This window comes from Aedes aegypti, unplaced genomic scaffold (genome assembly GCF_002204515.2).
Source record: "Aedes aegypti strain LVP_AGWG unplaced genomic scaffold, AaegL5.0 Primary Assembly AGWG_AaegL5_hic_scaff_18_PBJ_arrow, whole genome shotgun sequence".
NCBI classification, from domain to species: Eukaryota; Metazoa; Arthropoda; class Insecta; order Diptera; family Culicidae; genus Aedes; species Aedes aegypti.
The window spans coordinates 8,250-23,127 of NW_018735379.1; the positions used below are offsets into that span (position 1 = coordinate 8,250).

At 40.6% G+C, this 14,878-nt stretch overlaps 1 long non-coding RNA gene across 1 annotated transcript; it reads right to left on the reverse strand.

The window, feature by feature from the left end:
* Window positions 1–9,696: 9,696 nt before the first annotated feature.
* On the reverse strand, window positions 9,697–12,742 carry LOC110680826. Its single transcript, XR_002503002.1, has 3 exons — window positions 12,570–12,742; window positions 12,197–12,405; window positions 9,697–10,367 (listed from the first exon to the last, which is right to left on the reverse strand). It is a non-coding gene; the product is annotated as an uncharacterized LOC110680826 (long non-coding RNA).
* Between the last annotated feature and the right edge of the window lie 2,136 nt (window positions 12,743–14,878).

Here is a 14,878-nt window from a genome sequence, read left to right on the forward strand (position 1 = left end):
GCCATTCTATTTAATATCCATTTTCGGTCTAAAGTTGGCCTATTCATGACTAGACATGAAGAATGAGCCGTTGCACGATGAGTATTGGAGCTCAATTCCAATTGTCCCCAATCATAGGTTCCCTAGGGGACACCCGGTGGTCCAAAAAGTGGCCAATTCAATTAAATTCCCATTTTGAGTCTACAGTTACTTTATTTACGACAAGGCATGAAGAAAGAGCCGTCGCATGATATGTTTGGGTGTAAAAACAGAAATGTCCCCAATTACAGATTCCGCCGGGAAATTCCGGTGGTCACAAAAGTGGCCACTGTAGTCAATTATCCATTTTAGGTTTACAATAGCCCTATTTAGCACGAGACATGAAAAATGAACCGTCGCACGATATGTATTGGAGTTCAATTTCAATTGTCCCTAATTACAGGTTCCCTCTGGAACATCCGGTGGTCCCGGAAGTCGTCACTGTAGTCAACTATCCATTTTGAGTCTACAGTTGCCCTATTTACGACAAGACATGAAGAATGAGCCGTCGCATGATATGCTTTGGTGTCAAAATCGAAATGTCACCTATGCAAGGTTCCCCCGGGGCACTTGGCGGCGCCTTGAGTGGCCAAATCTGTACAAGACTCATTTTCAACTTATAATAGGGTATTTTATGATAAGCTAGGGAGAAAACAATATTGCGCGACATATTTTGAGTGAATAAATTGTTTGATCCCAATTCGGATCCACTACCGGCACCGATTCCGGGGAAATGACCATATATTGGTTGTTTCTGGACCAATATTAATACTTGGCGCACCAATCGCTTCAGAATTAGATCTTCTATCTTCATGTGTAGTAAAATTTTGATTTTTTAGCCGAGACCTTTGCTAAAAACACGTCATAATTTTACTGCATAAGACATGCTACCGGAAATCCGGATTATCACCGGTATCCGGTGGTCATAGTTCATCTCCGTGGATGCACCTCAAAACTAGATTAGTTGACCCGTCCATTACTTCTTAAAGAATTGAAATCGGTCAATTTTTGTCAAAGTTACAGCATTCCAAAGTTGGCCCAATTTTTGCCTGTCCCAGTTATTTTGACAACCCCCTGTATTTGGGTTTGAGGCCCCAAGTTTTACCAAAGGTTCGCCGGCATTGACCGAAGGCCATGCAAACTTTTTTGACTCTGAAATCAATGTGAGGTGTCCATGAAAGTTTGGAATCTAGAATGACTCCGACATACTTTACTTGATCAGTCACATTAATCTCAGTGCCAAAAAGACGTAAAGGTCGAATTCCATCGCGGTTCCGTCTTTCCGTAAAAAGAACAATAAATGTTTTATTCGGGTTAACCGAAAGGCCATATTGGCGACACCAACTCTCGACTACCTGAAGAGCACTTTGCATCAGGTCGAATAGGGTGTGCTTATGCACATACCAACTATCAGAGCTAGATAGTCGTCGGCAAATCCATATGTTGGAAAACCGCTATTATTGAGTTGCCTCAATAGCGTATCTGCTACGAGATTCCACAAAAGTGGTGACAAGACTCCCCCTTGGGGGCATCCGCAAACACTCAATTTTCGAATCGCTGCTTGACGCAATGTCGAGAAGAGATGTCGGTTTTTGAGCATTTGGTAATCATTGTAGGTAGCCCATGGTTTCGTGCGACTTCCAATATGGCATCGAAAGACACGTTATCAAAGGCACCCTCAATATCCAAGAAAAAACTCAAGCAGGATTGCTTCTGAGCGAATGCTTTCTCGATATCGTATACAACTTTGTGTAAAAGAGTCACAGTGGACTTTCCAGATTGGTAAGCATGTTGATTCACATGAAGAGGCATGTTTGCCAAATAAACATCACGGATGTGATGATCGATAATGCGTTCCAGACATTTCAGAAGAAAAGAGGTCAGACTGATTGGTCTAAAACTCTTCGCTTCTTCATACGACGCACATCCTCCTTTCGGGATAAACTTTACAGTAATATCACGCCAGGATCCGGGAATGTACCCGGTAGCAAAATTGCTTACAAGTAGCTTTTTCAAAACATGTTTGATAAACTCAAATCCCTTTTGGAGCAGAACAGGATAAATCCCATCCGCTCCTGGAGATTTGAAAGGAGCAAAACTATTAACACAGACAAACAGACGTCACACTCTCATCACTGTCCATCGACCACCTTTTTAACGGTCAATTAAAATATATTGTAGTTGGTCAATCCACCAAACGCAGCGCTCGCATCGTTTTTGTTCGCGTTTGACGTTTACACACTACCGCCATCTGTTGGTCCATCGGCCAAACACAACGATTTTAGCATTGGGCGTACATGTTTTCTCGACTATGATTTTGATCACGATTTGTTCTAAGTGTTACGTCTGTTTCTCTGTGCTATTAAGTGCCCATTGAATCGATTCAGTAGTTACGATACTGCGAGCCGAGACCAGCGATTCGTAGCTACATGAAAAGACATTTGGTTCATCAGTAGATGCTATGTCCACACATCCGGGGAAGTGTGTATTGAATAAACATTCTAAAAATTCTTCATCGGAAGAAGTAAAGTCACCATTAGGTAAGCGAATTTCGTTCACTTGGGAATCCTTAGATTTTGCAAGGATTTTGTTCAGCCGACTGACTTCGCTCAAACTGGAAACATTTGTACAAAGGTTTTTCCAGCCGAATCGTTCAGCAGAACGAAGAGCCTTCTTGTAAGCCTTGCGAGCCGACTTGAACGACTCTGCTCCAGCTGAACGACGTCTGTTCCTTCTACATTGTTTCCTGAGTCTAGTTAGATCGGAATTCCACCATGGGGTCCCTCTTGTAGTCTTTACAGACCGCAGAGGATATGCTTCTTCAAAAGCTTCCATAATTTAGGATGTTGTAATTCCAACACTTTAAATGGCTTTAACTTTTCACCCGTTGGGTATTTTCTATAATATTGGGTGTAATATGTTCAATGTGTATTTGTTTACGCTGTGTAAGTTTCACTAGCAGATGTGCAATCGTTGTGAAGATGGAGTCGGAAGAACAGCAGCGGCGCAAAGAAATTTCGCACTCGTACCTCGAAAATCCAGATCTATCTTATCGCGCCATCAGCAGAAAGCTGAGATTGGTACAGTCTACGGTGTCTCGTATTTTAAATCTGTACCACGAACGTTTGACCATCAATCCGAAAGAAAAAAGTAGCAACAATGGATCTCATCTCCGTATAGTGCTAAGGTACAAAAACGGGTAGATTAAGCTTTACAGAGAAATCCCATCAGTTCAGTTCGAGATGTGGCGAAGAAACTGAATCTATCCAAAACATTCGTGCAAGACGCGAAAAAACGGGAAGGACTACATACTTACAAAGTCTAAAAGACGCCTAATCGCGATGAACGGCAGAATATGGTAGGTAAACACGTGCTCTACACCCAGCTGTTGACGAAACCACATTGCCTCGTTATGGATGATGAGACGTATGTGAAAGCAGACTTCCGGTAGCTTCCAGGGCTCCAGTTTTTCACTGCTCATCATAAATTCGATGTCGCTGAGGACAATAGAAAGCAGAAAATGTCAAAGTTTCCTAAAAAACTATACGATTTGTCAATCAATTTGCTCTTGTGGAAAGCTGAGCCCCCCATTCGTGACAACTGGAACGGTCAATGGGCAGGTGTAGCTAAAGGAATGCCTCCAAAAGCATATACTTTCTCTTCTGAGGTCACACGATGGTCTTACGATTTTCTGGCCGGATTTGGTCTCGTGCCATTACTCAAAAGAGGTTTAGGAATGGTACAGACAAACAGACGTAACACTCTCATCATTGTCCATCGACCATCTTTTTAACGGTCGATTCAAAAATATGATAGGTGGCCAATCCGCCACCCGCAGCGCTCGCATCGTTTTTGTTCGCGTTTGACGTTTACACACTACCGCCATCTGTTGGCCCGTCGGCCAAACATATTAATTTTAGCATTGGGCGTACATGTCCTCGTGACTATGATTTTGATCGAAATATGTTCTAAGTGTTACGTCTGTTTGTCTGTGGTACAAGGCTAAGGAGGTCAATTTCATGCCGAAGCATCCCAACCCCCGACCCATTAAAAAGTACTGGGCCATCATGAAGCAGGCATCTCGGAAGCATCCTAAGAAAGATAAATCGGAGAAAGATATGAAGAAAAAATGGACTGCCACGCAAAAAAATTGGTCCAAGTGTTGTACAGGACCTTATGAATAGTGTGAAGAGAAAAGTTCGTGCATTTGGATATGGAATTGAAATTGAATAAAACCCTATATTCATAATATGTTCTATTTTACTTCCTGAACGTTTGAAGATGATAGGTTGAACCCGCAAAAATTTCCAAATTTTTGTGTGTGTAGCAATTTGATTCCGTACACCCTTTATCATCTGTACATGAAAGTAAACATTGTGTAGTAAAAAATACCTCAAAATACTTGCATTTAAATGATAGGGTAGGTGTACCAGTTATGGCCATAGTGGTTCCCTATTTCGCCATGCGTGATAATTTGAATGTCTCAACATTTAGAAAAGTTTTTTTGTGTTTTAGCAGTAAGGTTAGCGGATATATCTTGATGTTAAAACATTCAAAAAGATTAAAAATGTGAAAGTTATCCGAATGTCGCATATGGCCAAAGAGGGAACCACTATGTCCATAACTGGTACACTTTCCCTAGTTTCTTCAGTTATTTTCATGAAATCCTTGACGATTTCCTGAGGTTACTCATATAGTCCCAATCACACCTAACCCTATTTATTTTTCTTATCCCAATAGGCATGATAGCTGCTGCAAAGCAGACGTTCTTTGTTTTTTTTAGCGGATTAGGGTGCAAGTGAAAACTATTTATTCAATCTACTTTCCCACCCATTTTGCATCATACCTAGCGCAGCGTGCAAAAGTTTATCCCATTTCAATGAATGAAGCACGCTCCATGTCAAGTGTTTTGATTGGCCTTTAAAAACTACTTCCGTACAAGCACATACGCAACCGTGGAGGTCGAGAACCTGGGATGTAGTGAAAACAAAATCCCATCGAAAGCCTTCTCGAAATGAGGTTTGGACAATGTTTTCCGCGTCAAAACTACACAGTAGTGTCAAAGGACAAAGCCATGAAAACCTGCTGACAAGAGTCAATTATGCTAACAAAAAACGAAGCCTTTGTTGGATTCTTTTTTTTTACGTAGGTAATGTGAAAAAAAAATCAGAACTCCCCTCTGTTTTATACGTTTATACTTTACACGCGTGTAGTCTTCTTCCCACTGCGTGAGAGCAATAGATCCCTCCAGGCGTGGAAACGGTAGCACGTGTCTGACCCACAATTGAACGACGCGGGATTGTATTTAATGAACCTGAACCAAATCGAAAACGGAAGCACTTTTTGGCTTCGGATCTGGCATGAGAGTTTTGTACAGGTAGACTATTGGATTGATTCCAGTGGAGATGGGACACGTGACTCGACCAGTGCTGCCCGAGAGGGTGCAGAATTAATTGGAGCATTTTGTGCAACAATCAATTCATGTTTAAAAATGCAATTCAACATAATTTAACATCTCCAACTGTAAAATACAGTGGAGCTATGTCGCACCTTATTAACACAGCAAACATAGTTCTGGCTTCTCGGTCTGCCTTTTTTAATTTTAATGTTTATCGCTTGTCGTAATACAGCGACAGAGTTAGCGCATGATACAAACCGACCATCGTTTTCATCTGATTCCATTTGAAGCTTTAACAATTGTTGGCGGTAATTTTGAATTTGTCACAAAAACCCGTTTTTTCACCATTAGCGCACTGCTCGTAGCTGAGAAAAAATTAAGTAAGATAGGCTACAAATAGGAGCAGTTCTCGAGGCATCAAAAACTTATTTGTGTTAAAATAATTACGACTTTTTTTCGTTTGCAATTGAAACGCCTAAATAGGAACACAGTAATGCAAACTTCAAATTTTATAAAGTGTATAACTTATTTAGAATTTTTGATGAAAAAAAGCCTGTAAAATAGATGCCCGGTAGAGCAGGTCATTTAAAAACATGTCTGAGATCGTATCAAACTTAAAGATTTTAAAGGTGATGCTTCCGGAGGTTTTTCCAGAATCTTAGAATTGCAGAACTGCAACCATAAAACTAAGCGTAATTTTAGCCAGAAGATAATCAAAAGCAAACCAAAAACGTTAGCCCAAAGTTAAGCTTAGTCAGGCGACAAACAAAAACTTTGAAAAATCCATGAGCTATGCAAAAGACTGCAGCCAAAAGATTGACAATGACGTAATTTAGATGGACATCGACGAATATAAGTATCATGAGTTATGGAAGTAGTCAACATCATTGTCTATAATATGGAAGAGCCTGTAGATATCAACTCCACATATGAAGGACCTTTATTATGAAAAAAAATGTACGAAAAAGCTTTCTAGTCACAGTACAAAATGAATGGATAAAGTTTATTTTAGGAGCTCTTCGAATTACATTATAGTCATTTATGCAACGAGTTGCAAAAAGATGATGTTTTCAGCACGAGTCGTACATTTAGCCGAGGAGGCTTGCCAAGTTTTGCAACGAGTTGCATACAACATTTCTTGCTATTACAGTCGCCTCTCCACATCTCGATATCGAAGGGACCATCGAGATAGGAAGAGATCGAGACAAAGAACATTAATTTAATGAACACTAGATTGAAAATCACTGCGTTACTAGGAAAATAATGAACAAACAAACTTCGTTTCGAGTTTCCAAATTGTTCTAAATCACTTCAATCTGGTCTAGTAACCTTTGATAATGTTCATATTGACAAATGGAGAGAAAATTGAGAACAAAAAAATCAACAGGAACACATCGAGATATGGAAATATCGAGATAATGAGGATATTGAGATATGGAGAGAGAAATCGTATTCAAAATGAAGGAACCGAAGCAATCATCGACATAGGGAGAGATATCGAGATGTAGAACATCGAGATGTGGAGAGGCGACTGTACGAAAACTGCCGCTTAAGTTGGTTTAAAGAGAATCCACATGGACATCCATGCCAAGAAGCGACTCGATATTTTCAATCAGGTAGGCTGTGCTGCAATAGTATCTATGACCATAAACATGAATGTCACAAATGTTCACTCACACTTCACTCAAACTCAAATGGTTCTATATTAGTGAACGGACCAGTTAAGAAATTTGTGATGTAGGTACAGTTATTTCTTATATGTTAAACTTTCTACGCAAACTATGTAGAGCACGAAGTTACGGACATGTTGAGACTGACTCAAGAACCGCCTCTACGCTCACTGCACGAACCGATCCCAAATCAGAATGGCTCACCTACGGGTCCGGATCACCCAATGGACTTTTTAATCGAAAGATTGTATACAAATTTATTGAGAAACACAGAGTAGTTCCATTAATTACGTATGAAGAGACACCGATAATTAATTGACTGCTCCCAAAACAGTACTGTACTGTACTTTTCAGCACTATCTGTTTTGATGATAAAAGTAGGCTGTTATGCTATTCATACCATTCATGAACAGTAGGCTGATACACAACGGAATTGCAAAACGAGTCGTACATTTATCCAACGAGGCTTGCCGAGTAGGATAATTACGACGAGTGCTGTAAAAATCGAGTTCTGCTACGAGTTACGTACAACATTTTTTGCAATTTCGTAGAAGACCACTTGAGGGTATCAGAAATTATCTCGGAATACATTCACCGTTATTTTACAATTTCTGAAAAAATGTTGTGTAATGATTCATTACGCAACTCAAAACAGTTGCGTAATGAATCATTACAACACGGGTTTCAGTTGCGTAATGAGTATTACCATACTGCATAATTCAGTACAGGAAAGTAGACCGTTTAATGACTGATTGGCGTGAGGGAAAACAACCTATTACGATGAGAAATTGCAAAAAAACATTTTATTGTAGAAGAAAAAACGAATTTAGTACTATACCATTTAATTCCACTAGAGTTTGTATCCTTTGACAGATACGCGTATTTCAACCTCAACTGTAAGGTCGTCTTCAGTGTCGAGTCTAGTACACGACACTGAAGACGACCTTACAGTTGAGGTCGAAATACGCGTATCTGTCAAAGGATACAAACTCTAGTGGAATTAAATGGTATAGTACTAAATTCGGTTTTTCATCTACTTATAGGTATTCTACTAAACAGCTCGAAGATTTATTATTTTATTGCATTTTCGTAGAAGACTACTTAAGGGTATCAGAAATTATATCGGAATGCATTCAACGTTATTTCGAAATTTCCGAAAATTGTTGTATCATGATTTATTACGGAACTCAAAACAGTTGCGTAATTGAAAAGTATTGCGTAGAAGTCATTACGCAATTGATATTAGTTGCATAATGGCTATTACGACCCTGCTTAGTTCAGTGCAGGAAAGTAGCCCGTGTCAGGACAGATTACGATGAGAAATTGCAAAAAGTTTTTATTGCAATTCCGTTCTATATAAGCCTACTTTTCATTGAAAGAATGAACAGCATAACGGACCACTTTTCCCAACAAAACAAATAGTGCTGAAAAGTAACACTTTTCAGTTCTGTTTTGAGAGTAGTACATTAAGTATCGGAGACTCTTCATACGTAATCTATCGAATGACTGTGTTTCTCAATCCCTTAGAGCCGATTTCTTTATCTTCGCTTAAGCCGTAAACCAAGCTTACCAATATAGTTAAACTAGGATTAAGGGCTAAGCGGCGCTGAAGTAACCGTTTATTAGTCAACTGGTTTCTGAGTGTATATCCATTGGGCGATCCGTATATGACTAAAGAGAGCGGATTAACAATCGGATCGTTCGGTGAACGTAGAGGCGGTAGTTGAATCGGTGCCAAAATTACCGGAACTTCGTGTTCCTACACGGTTTGTGTAGAAAGATTGGTACATGAGAAATTACTGGAAGATACTGAAGAAGATTGCTTGCGGCGTCTTACCTGGTACGTTTACGAAATTAGAATATAGATAAGTTTAATTGCGGGTGACGGAAGAACATTTACGACAGTTATATCACAGACAAAGTTATATCTTTGGTAACATAACTGCATCACAGCCTACCTGATTGAAAATTATCGAATCGCTTCAACGCATGGACATCAACGTGGATTCTTTTGAAATATGATTGTGCTCCTAGAAATAATTTAAGGCGACACGGGAGACCGTGTTATTTTCTCTATCTTTCGTCTCACTCTAGCAATAATCATCAAATCTTTGTGAAAGCAAATCTCAAGTTTTAGTGAACCGATGAAGCTGAAAATGTACTGGGATGTGCACTACATATATAGAATCATAGTGATACATTTTCGCATCGATATATGGAGTGGTTCTTGGGATTTGCTTCTTGGAATGGATAGGGTGATTATGATGACGTCCCGTGCGACCTTAACTAAAACGACTTCAATGATGAGTGCTCTTCAAAGAATATAAGATTACGATTCTAATGACACCTTGATACAACATTTTGGTCGATCCAATGCTGTGTGAATTACAAATATTTTTACAGTGTGTTTTTTGAAAAATGTCACAACTTTGAGTTAAAATTTAGTATAAAAAATCCAAATAATGTTTTTGGAAAAATACATACGAAGTAAGAATAACTCTGCCTTTCGAATCGTAATTCTCGGCAAGCCTCGTCGGATAAATGTACGACTTGTGCTGAAAAATCATCATTTTCCAACTTGTTGCATAAATAACTATTTTTTCTACACTTCCCTTGCAATATTTTTTGTGGACTTTCCAGAGTTTGAGCTACAAACTTACAGGTATATCGAAATGTTTGTTCAAGTTTAAGATTTATTTGTTAATAATTAAATCCGTTTATGATAGGAAACAAGATTGAATAGTCTCAAAAAATAACTTAAAAAGCCACGTATTTTTTGCCGGGAAGGTACCATGCTCAAAAATGTTAGAACCCCACCAAGTTGAACCGATCATAACCGAGTGAAATCGATTTGGATATTGATGTCATTTTAAAATTCGCACATAAAATTTCAAGAAAGATCTTACAAATGATTCCTGATGTTATTTTTCAATGCTTGATGGATTTTCATAATAATATCCAAGGTAAGGTTGAACTTTATCGGAGATTTATATAACCATTTCTGAAGAAGTCCCTGCAGATTAGAGGAACGAAATTTCTAACATAGGATATCTTGCAGGATTCGCTCAAGTATCCACGGGAAAGTTGAAGTGATTCTTGGAGTTCTTATTCCTGAAAATAAAAACAAAAATTTCAGGCGAAATTTGTTGATCATTTTTATAATGAAAAAAATAAACTATTGAGTTCTAAGAGCATGTTCCAAAAAAACATTGAATTATGGGTTTGGGAACAAATTATTCAAAGCCCATTTCCTGCAGTCACACGAGCTCTACCTCTTCTACCTTAGCTTAGCTTAGCTTAGCTTAGACTGACTACACATATCAATGGTTGCTATTCCGTGATTGACCGAAGTCAGTGAAAATGCACAAAGAATCAACAAGAAGTTCGGCTGGGATAGGCCATAATCTTCTTCAGTGTGCATAATTCAGTGCCTCTATTTATACAGGGTCAATAACGGCGCCGGCCACGTCCTTGCAGTCAGGTGGGATTGGAGGAAGGAATGTTAGTGTGTAACCTTTGCTATATGGAGACCGTGTTTACCTCTGCATCTCCACAAAGGTTACTGGGAGGGATGTTTGTTAATGGGGAGGATCGTTGGGTCACAGGATTCACTTTGATAAGCGATTAGACCATGATAAATTATTTGACGCGAGCTAAGGATCGAACACTACCAACCTGCTTCGCGAACCGCGCCACTAATAGATCATGCCACGCGAGCGACGCGCGACACGATTGATCCTGCTCACATCACCCGCCCCCGCAGGAGCAAGTGACGCGAGCAAAGGATCAAACACTACTAACCTGCTTCGCGAACCGCGCCACTAATAAATCATGCCACGCGAGCGACGCGCGACACGATTGATCCTGCTCACATCACCCGCCCCCGCAGGAGCAAGTGACGCGAGCAAAGGATCAAACACTACTAACCTGCTTCGCGATCCGCGCCACTAATAGATCATGCCACGCGAGCGACGCGCGACACGATTGATCCTGCTCACATCACCCGCTCCCGCAGGAGCAAGTGACGCGAGCAAAGGATCAAACACTACTAACCTGCTTCGCGATCCGCGCCACTAATAGATCATGCCACGCGAGCGACGCGCGACACGATTGATCCTGCTCACATCACCCGCCCCCGCAGGAGCAAGTGACGCGAGCAAAGGATCAAACACTACTAACCTGCTTCGCGATCCGCGACACTAATAAATCATGCCACGCGAGCGACGCGTGACACGATTGATCCTGCTCACATCACCCGCCCCCGCAGGAGCAAGTGACGCGAGCAAAGGATCAAACACTACTAACCTGCTTCGCGATCCGCGCCACTAATAGATCATGCCACGCGAGCGACGCGCGACACGATTGATCCTGCTCACATCACCCGCCCCCGCAGGAGCAAGTGACGCGAGCAAAGGATCAAACACTACTAACCTGCTTCGCGATCCGCGCCACTAATAGATCATGCCACGCGAGCGACGCGCGACACGATTGATCCTGCTCACATCACCCGCCCCCGCAGGAGCAAGTGACGCGAGCAAAGGATCAAACACTACTAACCTGCTTCGCGAACCGCGCCACTAATAAATCATGCCACGCGAGCGACGCGCGACACGATTGATCCTGCTCACATCACCCGCCCCCGCAGGAGCAAGTGACGCGAGCAAAGGATCAAACACTACTAACCTGCTTCGCGATCCGCGCCACTAATAGATCATGCCACGCGAGCGACGCGCGACACGATTGATCCTGCTCACATCACCCGCCCCCGCAGGAGCAAGTGACGCGAGCAAAGGATCAAACACTACTAACCTGCTTCGCGATCCGCGCCACTAATAGATCATGCCACGCGAGCGACGCGCGACACGATTGATCCTGCTCACATCACCCGCTCCCGCAGGAGCAAGTGACGCGAGCAAAGGATCAAACACTACTAACCTGCTTCGCGAACCGCGCCACTAATAAATCATGCCACGCGAGCGACGCGCGACACGATTGATCCTGCTCACATCACCCGCCCCCGCGAGAGCAAGCGACGCGAGCAAAGGATCAAACACAACTAACCTGCTTCGCGATCCGCGACACTAATCCACACGAGCTCTACCTCTTCTACCATCTATTTACAAGCGCCAAGCCAAATTTACCTATTTCTAAACCCTTAAATAAATCCCCAATTTGCATAATAATACCTCTGTGCAAACACATTTCTTCCTTCAATTTATGCACTTAATTCCATCCGCATCATACTTTGGCTTTCGCTAACGATGTTTGTCCAGTGCTCCTCCATTGCCACGGCGAAAAAAGGTAACATCCTTTCAAGTCCTAAAAGAAAAGAACGTTGTTACCCCGAGAAGAAAAAACGAATCAACAAACCATTGACATTGAATCTTCTCTTCTTTTCTTAATCGATTCAATATGTCACCCGTAAACCGTCGTTTTCCTTGCTTTCAACGTTTATCCCAAAACCGACCGAGGACCTGGCTCACCTGGCGATTTATGAAAGCAGAGCCCGTGTGTGTCACCGAACCGTTTCGGATTAGGATGCATTCCGAAAAGAGAGAGAGCGGAGTCCAATGTCCGGATTCACCCTCTTTTCGGAAAAAGAAACAACCATCGGTCGCCATTTTTATTCCGAAATCCGGTTGATACAGTAGCAGATGTTCTCTGGCACGGTGAGAGAGCGAGAGCGCTCGGTTGCGATTGGTGGAAACGATTATAACAAACGCTGAGAAGGGGCGTGGTCACAAATGGCTTTATGCGCTCTCTTTTGTACTCTTTGATGCGTGTTCGATGGGTGGCAGTTTTATAGCAAACTTGACGATTTTCATCTTTAATTTGTATGCTTTGCCAGCTGGAAGAGATAATTTTCACACATTGATCGTAAAATCAATAAATAAGGTATTGGAGCTATTTTGGCCCGCTGCTTTAATTAGCATATTTCTCACATGAAATTCGTCAAAATCACTGCAGTGCTACAGCAGCATTGATTATTCAAAAAAAATACTACTTTCAAGAATCGTAAAACGGGGTAGCTTTGAAAGTTTTCTAGAAAAACAGTTCCTGCATTCAGTTAAGAATTTTTCCAATTTTTTCAAACAAGTACTTGTATGTTAATTATCAATTGCAGTGAAATAATTTTAACATCGGTTAACTTATGGGGTTGTATGGTGATTAAACAAATACAGTTTTTTGAAGATAGAGCGAAAGAGCACATTTTTCTAAGTATAACACACTTGTATTGCTTTACATTATCTTAATTTTGATAATCATAAATCATTAGAGAAGATTTCAATCATTTCGGAGGGTTAGATCTGAAATATTTATGTACTGATTTGAATACAATTTTTAAAGCACTTCAGACATAACTTGAGTTTCAACATATAGATATGATTAAAGTTTAACATTTTGTAATTGAAATAAAAAAAATCGCAAATGCATTGCCCAATAATGTATCTATTGACGTCTATTTTAGGTTTACTCAATCGTTTTTTAAAACATGAAGAGTTGTAAAAGTGTATAAATGTTATAAATAAATAATAGCACTTAATCATTAAAATGCATTCAAATCGTTAAAATGCTGTTCGTTGAGAAATAAAATGCTGATTTTATGTTCTACTATAACTATTTCATTTTTCATTCTATTTTTTTCGAAAGTGTAGCATGATCACACAATGATAATTGTGTCCTATTTTTTTTTTTAAATATTCTTAATATGCATAATTTTCCGGTATTTAACATTGTATATTGAACAATTTAAACCCTAAACTACACAACCAGGAATATTCTGAAACGCACCTTCAGTACAACCTTTTTCGCTTTAGATGCACTGTGCTTGTTATATAAAAATTGCCTCTCGGAACACTTTACATTGTACTGAACTTTTGATGCACTGTAGAAGTGACTGGGGAGCGACAACGACACCGAAGCTCGTAAAAGAGAACGGAACGTGCACTCCCATAAGCATAATTTTATGTTTGTGTGCAGAAAGGGCATGATGCTTCTGCTCTTGCTATCATATGATAATTTTACTCGCATAGTGGAAATTCATACGTTCAAGAAACGTAAGAGTTTGCATCGCGTGCTGTATGGCAGATGCATGTGTCCCACTGCTATCTCTCTTTGGCAGCGTCCTTTTATTACGTAACGCTAAAATTTGAAATTTTTGACCCCCTCCCCCCTCCGTAACGCTTTTTTGTATAAAAAATTTAAAATTTTTGTATGAGCCGTAACGCTTGAGCCTACTCCCCCCCTCCCCCTAGAGCGTTACGTAATTTGTGGATGCCGCCTTTCCGCGTTTGGGTGAATGGTTTCTGGATGTTACAGAATGCAAAACCGAAACTCGATCACCCGGAACGTTTTGCCGTACGCTACAGTGCCAAACGGTTACAACAGTTCCTGGTACGGTCTTGCTATTTTGTTCGCTTTTGTCGTTGGTGTTTACTGCACAATGGTATCTTGCGGTTCGTTGTATGGTAAAACTTGATTTCAATGAGAAAATTAGTTCAATGAAAATATGAAAAGAAAAAAAAAATTCATGCGCTGCAGATGATCCCTATGACTAATATTCATTGAATATATTGCCTACGGTCATAAAAAAGTTCTAGTGGCGCTTGAGGTTTTATTAAAGCCATGATGGCCGTGATTTTGTTTCAATGCTGACATCTACCCGTTTTAAAACAGAGCTAGCAAATGTGGAAGAGACGCATGACCTTGCAGACATCTATGGCAAATCTAACGGAGTAGTGGAACCAGCGTTGTACAAATGTGTTTTTTTTCTAACATTTTGTCTAAACTG